Consider the following 12,130-nt stretch of genomic DNA (forward strand, 5'->3'; position numbering starts at 1 on the left):
GCTCCTGCTCGTGCACTCTCTCTCAAAATAAATAAATAAATGTTTTTAAAAAAAAGAATACTAGTATAACAGTTCACAATTTCTTACTACTCAGTTTCTACTAGAAATTAAGGTTTCTAAGCATGAAAAATACTGATAAATGTAACTGAGACTATTGGAAATAATAAAGAAAAACTATTTGCAACTCTTATCACACAAAGGGCTAATCTAATACATAAAGACTTCCTTGGAACTGAAAGATTCTGACAATCCAACAGAAAAAAAAATGGGCAAAGTACACGGACAAAACACACACACACACACACACACAAGAAATACAAATGGATCTTAAAAAAAACCTGTATCAGGGCACCTGGCTGGCTCAGTTGGTAGAGCATGTGACTCTTGATCTCATGGGTTTGAGCTCAAGGCCCATATTGGGGACAGAACTTACTTAAAAAAAATAAATAAAATAAGAAAGTAAACTTGCCTGTACTAAAGAAATGCAAATCAAAATGAGTTTGATAGACCATCCACACCTATCAACCTGACAAAAAAGGAAAGGTCTGGGAACACTGTTGAGACCATGGCAAAACAGACTTTCTTTCTTATTACTCCAGGAATATAAATTGATGAAATTCCAAGGAAGGCAACTTAATACCCATTAAAATTTCAAAGGTATGTACACTTAGATCACATTTCTCAAATTTCTCCTGCAGTTCTATTTACCCACAGACCAAAAAACACGTATAATTACTGTACTGCAGCACTATTTGTAATAGCAACACGTTGGAGATGAGCAAGAAATCCACCATAAGGGACTAAAAGAATTTAATAAAGTACATTCTGACAACAGAACACAAGAAAACTAAAATGGAGACTAAGGGAGAAGAAGATCTCCTTGATTTACTATGAGAAGAGCCAAATGCAGAACTGTGTGTATGGTAGCTACCTTTTATGTAAAAAAAAAAAAAAAAACAAAAAAAACAAAAAACAAAGGAGGAAAAGAATATGAATTGATCTATAGAATTAATGCAATCCCAGTCAAAATCTCACGAGATTTTTTGATTAAAAACTGCCAAGCTAATTCAATTTCAACTGACAAGCTAAAATTCAAATGGAAATTCAAAGAACCTAAAATGAGAAAGAAAAATAAAGTTGGAGGGAGAATGCTACTTGATCTCAAGAATTATTCTAAAGCTATTATAATCAAAGCAGCGTGGTATCAGCCTGAAGACAGCTAAATAGATCAATGGAACAAAATTAAAGTCCAGAAATAAACTGACACACATATATGGACAACCCATTTTTGACAAAGGTACAAAGACAACGGAGAAAGAACAGACTTGTCAACAAATGATGCTGGAATATTTGGATATTCATATGCAAAAAAACCCTCAACAATCAAAACCTCCCACAAAACTTAGATCCATACCTCCTACAGGCAAAAGATTTGAAAAGACACTTCAGGGGCACCTGGGTGGCTCAGTTGGTTAAGCGTCCGACTTCAGCTCAGGTCATGACCTCATGGTTCGTGGGTTCGAGCCCCGTGTCAGGCTCTGTGCTGACTGCCAGCTCAGAGCCTGGAGCCTGTTTTGGATTCTGTGTCTTCCTCTCTCTCTGACCCTCCCCTGCTCACACTGTCTCTCTCTCTCAGAAATAAATAAAACATTAAAAAAAAGAAAAGAAAAGACACTTCAACAAAGGGGATACACAGGAGTGATGTCGCCAAGATGCCAACATAATCTGTCCCTGACTCTACTCCCCCTCACAGGAAGTTCAACTAACAACTAGTCATAAGCAAGACACCACTGAGAGAATCCTAGACCCTGGGAGAGTGCCTGAAGCACCTGCTGCATCAAAGACCAAAAGAGATCTCGTTAGAAGGGTAAAAAGAACAGTTCTACTCTGACCTCATTGTCTCTCCCCAAGGCTGGCACAGCAACATGCTGAGAGGTCTCCCCTGAGCCTACGGTCCCTCCAGGGGAAAGAAAGAGCCCAGAGTGTACATCCAGCTCCCCCAGCATTGTGGGTCGCCTCTTGGGAGCCTCTAGTTGGACTAACCCAACAGGGGTTGTGGAGGATTCCAGAAGGCTCAACTATGGGAGACCTGATTGTAGTAGAAAATGAGGAATGGCACCAAAAGCCAGCACTCAGATTTATTAAACCAAATTCCTACTGCAGCACCCAAGAAGCAGTTCCAACCATCAGCTCTGCCTGTGCAGGGCCAAGCCGATAGCACAGTCTGACCAGGAAACTCAGCCGGGGACAGGTTTGCCTGACAGTAGGGTCCTCAGACAATGAGCTTTGCAAGCCCTGTGAACTGTCCTGCCCCACACAGGCACAGGTGGTGGAACTCCCAGGCCTTCCAGATCAGGCTTTCTGAATGCAGCCTATTGCTGAATACAGCCCTCAGTCCGCTCAATCAGAGGGCCTAACCACTGTACACAGGAACTCGCACATTCACCCAACAGCCCTGCTTACAGTGGCTCTTGAACAGACAGCACAGCCTGTGGCTTTCCCCATCTGCAGAGCAAAACCAGTAGCCCCATCTGGCCAGGGAATTCAGTGCACAGTCTTGCCAAATTCAGGTTCACAAATAATGAGCTCCTGGGGCCCATCCTGCTGCCCCACCAGTGCAAGGGAGCGATTTCATAGTGCAATATACTGCTGAGTAAGTACCCAGTCCTGAGTGTCTAGTAAGTCTGACCAGAGAACCCAGGCAAATGCAGAGCCTATCCTACAGCCTCACTTGGGCAGGGAACCAAGCCAGCAGTCCTATCTAAGTGTTCTCAGCCAGCAGTAGATAGACCCCCCCGCCACCTCAAACCTTGGGCAGTGGCCTCCAAACCAGGTCCCATCTGCCCAAAGATGTTATCAGCAGACATGTCTGATAACCTATACTGAGCTGACTGGTCTCTGCCGAAGTGAATCTAAAGTCTAAAAGAGGAAACTGCTCACTCAAATGCACAGATAACCCAGTATAAAGAATCAAGTATGCTGAAATATCAGGTGATCATGACACCACCAAAGAAAACTAATTAAGCTCTGATAGCTAATACTAAAAAAAAAAAAGAGAGAGATCTATGAGCTGTGAAAGAATTCAGAATAGTCCTCCTAAACCTGAGTGAGCTAAAAGAACATACAGAAAGAACATCACTAAACATAATTAGGAAAACAATTCATGAAGTTCAATAAAAAGAAATGCTCACCAAAAAAAAAAAAAGCCCACAACATAAATCCTAGAGCTGAAAAATGCAGTGACTGATGAATTCAATAGAGACTTTCAAAAGTAGACTCAACCCAAAGAAATGCAAAGCAATCACTGAGAAAATATGACATCTGAAATCTGAGGAGCAAAAGGAAAAAAGAATGAAAAAAAGTGAAGAAAGCCTATGGTATGTATACAACATAATCAAAAGAAACAATATCTGCATTATTGAAATGCCAGAAGAGAAAGAGAAAGGGATAGAAAACATATTTAAAGCAGTAATAGCTAAGAACGTTTCAAACTTCAGGAGAGAAATGGACATCCAGATCAATGAGGTCCAAAGAACCCCAAATAAATTGAACATGAATCGGGCTACACCAAGACACATTATTAACTGTCAAAGTGAAAGACAGAAAAATAATTCTGAAGGCAACATGAAAACAAGGGAAGTTTCATACAAAAAACCTCCATAAGACTATTGGTGGATTTATCAACAGAACCTTTTCAGACTAGGAAAGAATGGGATGATATATCAAAGAATGTTGTAAGAAAAAAAAAATCTTTAAACCAAGAATTTTCTACCCAGCAGAGCTGTCCTTCAGAAATGAAAGAAAGATAAAGATTCTCCTTAACAAAAGCTGAGGACGTTCATCCAACACTGTAGCTGTGTTACAAGAAATGTTAAAGGGAGTTCTTTGAGTAGAAGTAAAAGGACACTAATAAAATTAGTAATATAAAACTCACTGGAATTGGTAAATAGATATAGTCAAAGTTAGATTCTATAATATGGTATTGTGGTGTGTAATTCACTTACAACTCTAGATTAAAAGTTAAAACAAACATAGTTAAAATATCCTTAACTACAACAATCTGTTATTGACTACACAGTATCAAAAATACATGAACCTTAGCATCATAACTTTAATTGTGAAGGGGAGCAGAAGTAAAAGTTTAAAGTTTAGGAATGTCACTGAAGTCCTTTTCAACTTAAAAAAGGGTGTTATAATTTTAAGATACTTTATTTAAGCCTCAAGGTAACCTCAAGGGAAGAACCTGTAGTAATTACACAAAAGAATATGATAAAGAAGTCAAAGTCTACTGATACCAAAAGATATCAAACACACACAAAAAAAGCAGGATAAGAAACAAAGAATAATGGATCTACAAAACAGTCAGAAAACAATGAATAAAATGGCAATAGTCCTTAGTTATCAATAATTACCTAAATATAAATGGATTAAATTCTCTAATTAAAAGACATAGATGGCTGAATTGATTTAAAAAACAAAAACAGAAAACAAGACCCAATGATATGCTTCCTATAAGAGACTCACCTTAACCTTAAAGATATATATATATAGACCAAAAGTACAGGGATAAACAGTATTTTAAGAAAATAGTAACCAAACACACACACACACACACACACACACACACACACACACAAAATCCCACCCCAAAATAGGAGTAGCTATGTTTGTATCAGACAAAATAAACTTCAAACTAAAAATAGTAAAAGGAGGAAAAGGTCATTATATAATGATAAAGGGGCCAAACCATGAAGAAGCTATAAATATTCATGCACTCCACATCAGATTGTCTAAATACACAAAGCAAAAACTAAGAGAGCTAAAAGGAGAAATAAACAGCAATACAATAGTTGAGGACATTAAGCTGCCACTTTTTAAATGAATTTTTAACATTTATTCATTTTTTGAGAGGGGGGGGAGAGAGAGAGAGAGAGAGAGAGAGAGAGAATGAGCAGGGAAGGGGCAGAGAGAGAGGGAGACACAGAATTTGAAGCAGGCTCCAGGCTCCAAGCTGTCAACACAGAGCCTGATGTGGGACTCGAACTCATGAACCATGAGATCATGACCTGAGCCAAAGTCAGACACAACTGACTGAGCCACCCAGGTGCCATAAGGACATTGAGATCCCACTTTCGACAATGGATAGATCATCCAGGTACAGAATCAATAAGGAAACAGATTTGCACAGTGCTATAGATCAAATGGACTTAACAGACACATACAGAACATTCTATCTAACAACAAGAGAATATACATTCTTTTCAAGTGTACATGGAACATTTCTTAGGACAGACCGTATGTTATACCACAAACAAATCTCAGAAAACTCAAAAGGACTAAAGTCAGACTGAGTATCTTCTCTGATCACTGTGGTATGGAACTAAAAATCAGTAACAGGAAGAAAACTGAAAAATTCACAAATACATGGAAAGTAAGCAACAATGTCCTCAACAACCAAGAGATCAAAAAAGAAATTTAAGGAGAAATAAAAAAAGTATCTTGAGACAAAACAAAGTAGAAACACAACATACTAAAACTTGATGGGATGTAGCAAATTAATTCCTCCAAGAAGAAGAACAAAACAAGGGTGCCTAGTCTTAACCATTCCTACTCAGCACAGTACTACTGGCAGTCCTGGCCAGAGCAATCAGGCAAGAAAAAAGAAGTAAAAGGCATCAGAATTGGAAATGAAGAAGTACAATCATCTCTGTAAATGACATGATTTTATACAGAGAAAACCCTAACGATTCCACCCAAAAACTGTTGAATCTAAATCAACAAACTTAGTGAAGTTACAGCATACAAAATAACATTTTTTAAAAAGTAGCATTGGGGCACCTGGCTGGCTTGGTTGGTTGAACGTCTGACTTCAGCTCAGGTCATGATCTTCGTTCATGGGTTCGAGCCCTGCCTGGCACTCTGTGCTGATACCTTAGGGCCTGGGGCCTGCTTTGGGTTCTGTGTCTCCCTCTCCCTCTACCCCACACTCTGTCTCAAAAAAAAAAAAAAGAAAAGAAAAAACAAAACATTAAAAAATTTTTTAAAAAGTAGCATTTCTATATGCTAACAACAAATAAGTTGAAAAAGAAATAAAGAGAACCACCCCATTTATAATAGTATCAAAAACAATACTTAGTAATAAATTTAACCAAGGAGGTAAAAGATCTCTCGGAAAACCACAAGACACTGATGAAAGAAATCGAAGAAGACACTAGTAAGTAGAAAGGTAACCTGTGCTCAAGGATTGGAAGAATTAATATTTTTTAAATGTCTACACTACCAAAAGCTATCTGTAGATTCAATGCAATCCCTATCAAGATTCCATAGCATTTTTTATAGAAGTAGAAAAAAGCAATTCTAAACGATTCTAAAATGCTAAAATGTATAGGTAATCACAAAAGATCCCAAGTTACCAAGCAACCCCGAGAAAGGACCAAGCAGAAAGCATCACAGTTCCAGATTTCAAGGTATATTACAAAGCTAATCAAAACAGTATGTTACTAGCAAGAACCATATACACAGACCAATAAATTCAGAGCCCAGAAGTAAACCCAAGCATAGGAGAATTTGACAAGGGAGCCAAGGATCCTCAATGAAAAAAAGACGGTCTCTTCAATAACTGGAGCTGTGAAAACTGGACGTTCATGTGTAAAAGAATGATATGAGACTTCCGTCATACATGACTCAAAAATTAATCCAAAATGGATCAAAGACCTAAACGCAAGATGTGAAACCATAACACTCCTAGAAGAAAACATGGGAAAAAACTCCTTGATGTGGGTCTTGGCAATGATTTTTTGGATATGACCCCCAAAGCATAAGCAACAAATTAAAAAATAAACAAGTGGGACTACATCACACTAAAAAGCTTCTAAAGTGGATGGCTCAGTTGGTTAGATGACTGACTTTGGCTCAGGTCATGATCTCATGGTTCATGAGCCTGAGCCCCACATCCGGTTCTCTGCTGTCAGCACAGAGCCCATTTCAGATTCTCTGTCCCTCCCTCCCTGCCGCTCCCCTGCTCATGCTCGCTTGTGTGCTCTCTCTCAAAAATAAACATTAAATAGGGGTGCCTGAGTGGCTCAGTCGGTTAAGCGTCTGACTTCGGCTCAGGTCATGAATTCACAGTTTGTGGGTTCAAGCCCCGCGTCCAGCTCTGTGCTAGCTCAGAGCCTGAAGCCTGTTTCGGATTCTGTGTCTCCCTCTCTGACCCTCCCCTGCTCACGCTGTCTGTCTCTCAGAAATAAATAAAACATTAAAAAAAAAACCTCATTAAATAAATAATGAAAATAAAAAGCTCCTGAAATACAAAAACCAACAGCAAAGAAACAAAATCAACAAAATAAAAAGACTATAACTTATAGAGTCAAAATGAAAATCATATATGTATCTGATAAGGGGTCAATATTCAAAATATACAGGGAATGCATACAACTCCACAGTAAGTAATAAGTAAATAATTTAAAAATAGGCAAAGGACCTGAGTAGACATTTGTCCAGTAAAGACATACAAATGGCCAACAGGTACATTACAAGCTGCTTAACGCCACTAATCAGGGAAATACACTTTAAAACCACAGTGAGATATCCCCTCTCGCCTGTGAGAATGGCTAGCATCAAAGACAAGAGATAACAAACGCTGGCGTACAGATGAAGGAAAGGGAGTCCTTGCGCGCTGTTGGCAGGACTGTAATGATGCAGCCACATGGAAAACAGTATGCAGGGTCCTCAAAAAATTAAAAGTAGAACTACCATATGACCCAGCAATCCCACTTCTGAGTATGTATCTGAAGAAAACAAAAACACTATGTCAGAGATATCCACACCCACATGTTCATAACAACCTTATTTACAATAGCCAAGACAGAATCTAAGTGTCCACTGATGGACGGATGAATGGATAAAGAAGTTATGTACTGTGTGTGTATACATACATGTACATATATACACAATGGAATATTATTCATCCATAAAAATGTGGAAATCCTGCTATTTGCAACAATGCAGGTGGACCCCGAGGGCATCATGCTAAGTGAAATAAGTCAGAGAAACACAAAATTGTATGATCTCATTTATATGTGGAATCTAATAACAAAGAGAAAACCCAAAGTCATTAAAAAAAAAAAAAAGATTTGTGGTGACCACAGGCAGGGTTCAGGGGAGGGGGAACTGGATGAAGGTTGTCTAAAAATACAAACTTCCAGTTACAAATAACTACAAGGGATGTCAGGTGCAACATGAAGACTACAGTGAACACTGCTGTGTGATATGTATGAAAGTGTTAAGAGAATGGGGAGTCTGGGTGGCTCAGTGAGTTGAGCATCCAACTCTTGATTTCAGTTCAGGTCATGATCTCGCGGTTGTGAAATGGAGCCTGGCATCATGCTATCTGGGATTCTTTCTCTCTCTCCCCTTCTCTGCTCCTCCCCTACCCATACTCTCTGTTAAAAAAAAAAAAAAAGTGTTCAGAGTAAATCCTAAGAGTTCTCATCAAGAGGAAACAATGTACTCTATTATTTTCTATCTATATGAAATGATGGACAATAACTAAACTTATTTTGGTGATCATATGTAAGTGAAATCGTTACACTGTACACTTCAACTTATATGGTACTATATGTCAATTATCAACTCATTAAAACTGTAAAAAAGAAAAAGATACACGTAAGGCAAAATAACACATGAAGAGATGCTTGGCATTATTTTTCATTAGGGAAATGCACAAGGAAGGCTTGTACAGGAATATGAGAAAACTTTTTGGGGTGATGGACATGTTCACTATCTTGACTATGGTGGTGGTTTGACAGGCATATAAATATGTTAAAACATACCAAACTGCACACTTTAAATATGTGTCTGTTACATATCATTTATACCTCAAAAGAAGCTGTTTTAAAGAAATAAATAGGAAGTGATGTTTGGAAATGGAATTATCTTCTTTTCACTTAAAAAAGTTTAAAGGTTTGAACCATAGGAATATTTTATCTACTCCAAAAATGAAATAAAAAATCAAAATTCTTTTTAAGCCAAAAAACAGTAATTAGAGTTCATATTTTTCTTGCTACATATCCTCTCAAAGTGAGACTCTCCCTAACCTACAAATTTCCCACTAGACCAGTAACCCTGAGCTCTTTACTTGGCCCTTCTGGATGACTGAGCATCCAAAGAGACGGTAGCTTTCTGTTCATGGCTATAGACTGAGAGGTATATTTTGTTAGGCCATTTATATGCAGACATTTTCTTTGTCCTCAGAAGAGTCTGAGTAACAGCTTAAGGACACGTCAAATAAGCAGAAGCTCTAACAGAATTTAAGAGAACGTTTCATGTTACAAGACATGTATATATAGCATACATAATTTGAAGCTAAATAAATATGACTTGTATATTTAAAAAACTATATATATCAAAGACCAGTGTAGATTTGCCTCCATGCTATCCAATCATCAGCTAAGATGATCTCAGTAAATAAGATGCTTAGGAAGAAATAACGCTCTTAGTTTTTCCATCATTAGGAATTGGGCCTCAAAACTTGAATAAAATTAGAATCCAGCTGTTTACAATAAATATAAGAGGAAGAGGATCTAACGTGGAGAGAAATCCAAACCTCTGACCATGCTTCCTGGTTAAAAACCCACAGTGTGCCTGTCAAATGCAGGATGTAAGTCACTCACTCCAGATAACTTGTTTATGATCTCCAGCTGGGAGCGCTCATCAATGCTCCATTGGCCTCTGATGCTATTAAACAGCAGCAGCCATTCCGGAAGTGCCACCATAGCCCTGGAATGCCTCCCTGCTTCTTTCTCACCATAGGATGAAAGATACTGGATCTGACTTGTGAAGTCAACATGGGCGGGCCCTTAAGCAATTTTCATCAGCAATCAATTCTCCCAGGTGCTGAGAATCAACCTATAAAAATAGAGGTCTGAAACCAAAGGCCCTTGGGCTCACTAAACCATAGAAATTGACAAGAAGCCAATCCCAGTCGGGAGTTCCAGGCAAGGCTTTGCTGGGGCTGATGCTCCAGCACAAGGGAGACAGCACAGAGGAAAGGGCTCTCAGGCTGGCTCCCTGAAGAGAGGCCCCGGAGAGCTTTTAAAGAGCCTTAGGTGGGAAAAGGGTGACATGCACACAGAGAGGTGGGGAATTTTCGGCTCTGGTGCCCTTAAAGGTCCTGCTTCTTCGCGCATTGCATGTCTACTTAGCATGTTAAATCTCTACCCATGGGCAGGATTTTTATTATAATGAGGGAGAAAGTCAGCACTGGGATTCATCATGCCACAGACTGGTTTGGCTCAGTCTTTGCCAGTCTCTGTAGTAAGCACCTTCCTTTCAGTAAGCATCTCCCTTTTGCCATTCCTGCAAGATATACTACTCAAGAGGCAGTTTTAGTCTTTTGCTTTTTTTTCCTTCCTCATGGAGGCAGCCAAGGAACCCTGGATTTAGCAGTCAGGGTGGAGGGGACCTCTTCCATCTCAATCCCCACTCCAAGTGTTGTGACCCTCCTTGTTCCTATGCAGAAGGGGCCGAATGTCTCATCTCAAGAAACTGCTTCCTGCTGAGTGGGGGCTGTTGTCCCTCGCCTACCCTGCAGGGTCTTGCTGACTGTTCTAATGACTTATAAGGACTGGGATCCGCCTCTACTGGTGCAGGTTGGAATCCATCCACCACCATTAACTTGACTTAGAATTGCTGAGGCTTAGAAGACACAAAGTCTACCAGGAGGTTAAAAACACAGGACCCACAAAGTGATAGCAATAAAATGGCCACTAAAGGCCCAAGGAAAGGCAAGAACCAAGCCAGCATTTGGTAGATCCCCTTGAATGGAGTCCCAGGTGGTTTGGGCAGCGGGGTTGTTAAAATTATGCAGCCACGGGGCCTGCTGGAGGGTGACGTCAGCCTTCGGTTCCACCTGTCCGGAAACATTAATGAAGGAACAAGATGTATCTGCAACAGCACCTATTCCTCCTTGTTCAGCGGGCACATAATCCAAGGCTAACTGGTGATCTGAGACCACAGAAACCACAGTATCTAATGATTTTGTGTGTGTATGAAGCCACTCATTTTTGTATAAAACCCTACCCTGTTTCAGCCACTACCAGGGACACAGCGTATGACAGTCCTGTTGTCCCATCAAGGAAGCAGGCAAGGCAACTACTCGGGCAATCAGCAGACACACTGCGCATCTGGACCTTCACGGTGATAGCTGAGTGCTCCAGGGGTCATGGGACAATACTCGAATATCCTCGGGGTGAGGGTGGGGAGCGATACACCCCGCAGTCCAATGACCACTGGTATGGCTGGCATCAAGGTATTTATCTGACTGCTCTCCCCTTCCCCTCCACCATTCCCAGGACCATCATTCCTTTAGCTAAACATCAGAGTCCTGGGTGGGGCTGGTTCTGAGGGACCCAAGGATGGGTGGTTAGGGGGCAGCCCAAAACAGTACTTGTCACTGCCTCTGTGGTTTTCAGCGCTGGCACTCCAGGACGCCTGTGACCCTGTGTAACAGCCTGGGTAACACCACTACTGAGACCGTATCTTCTGGCTCTCATGCCGTGTCCCACCTGCATATGGCGACTGCACATAAAGTGGGACGGGGCTCAGGGGCAGGGCTAACTACCTCTTGCTGGACAGGTGCGATTCATGGCACTGTGCATGCAGGTTCCTCTAGCCGTCTGGCTGCAGATGGGGGGGGCCTGCGAAAGGCACAAGAGGGGTTTTGAGGAGGGAAACCCGGGATCTACACTGGCACACCAGGTCGTGGCTGGTGGGTTACGCATTTCGTTATCAGGTTAACGGGTGTTGGGTGCATGTGGAAGACTGGGTTTGAATGCTCTTACTGGCTCTGTAAATGGATGTTTTTGGACCTGGAACTATTCTGGGGGTAACCCCACCAGACTCTGCCTCTGTCATTACAGACCTCGAAGGCCTCCTCCACCGAGTTTGACAGGAGTCCAAACCCCGCCTCCAGCTCCTGCGTTTTCTCCTAACACCTGGGACAGACAGGGTAACAAAGCGCATGGCAAGCAACGCCCTTTCTTCTGCGCACCCCAGGTCTGCGTCAGCACTTTCGGAATGTCTGTTACCCAGCTCAGAGAGACTGCCAGGTTGTCATCCTTCCCTTGGGTAA

Source organism: Hyaena hyaena, unplaced genomic scaffold (assembly GCF_003009895.1).
Source record: "Hyaena hyaena isolate Hyena2069 unplaced genomic scaffold, ASM300989v1 scaffold_47, whole genome shotgun sequence".
NCBI classification, from domain to species: domain Eukaryota; kingdom Metazoa; phylum Chordata; class Mammalia; order Carnivora; family Hyaenidae; genus Hyaena; species Hyaena hyaena.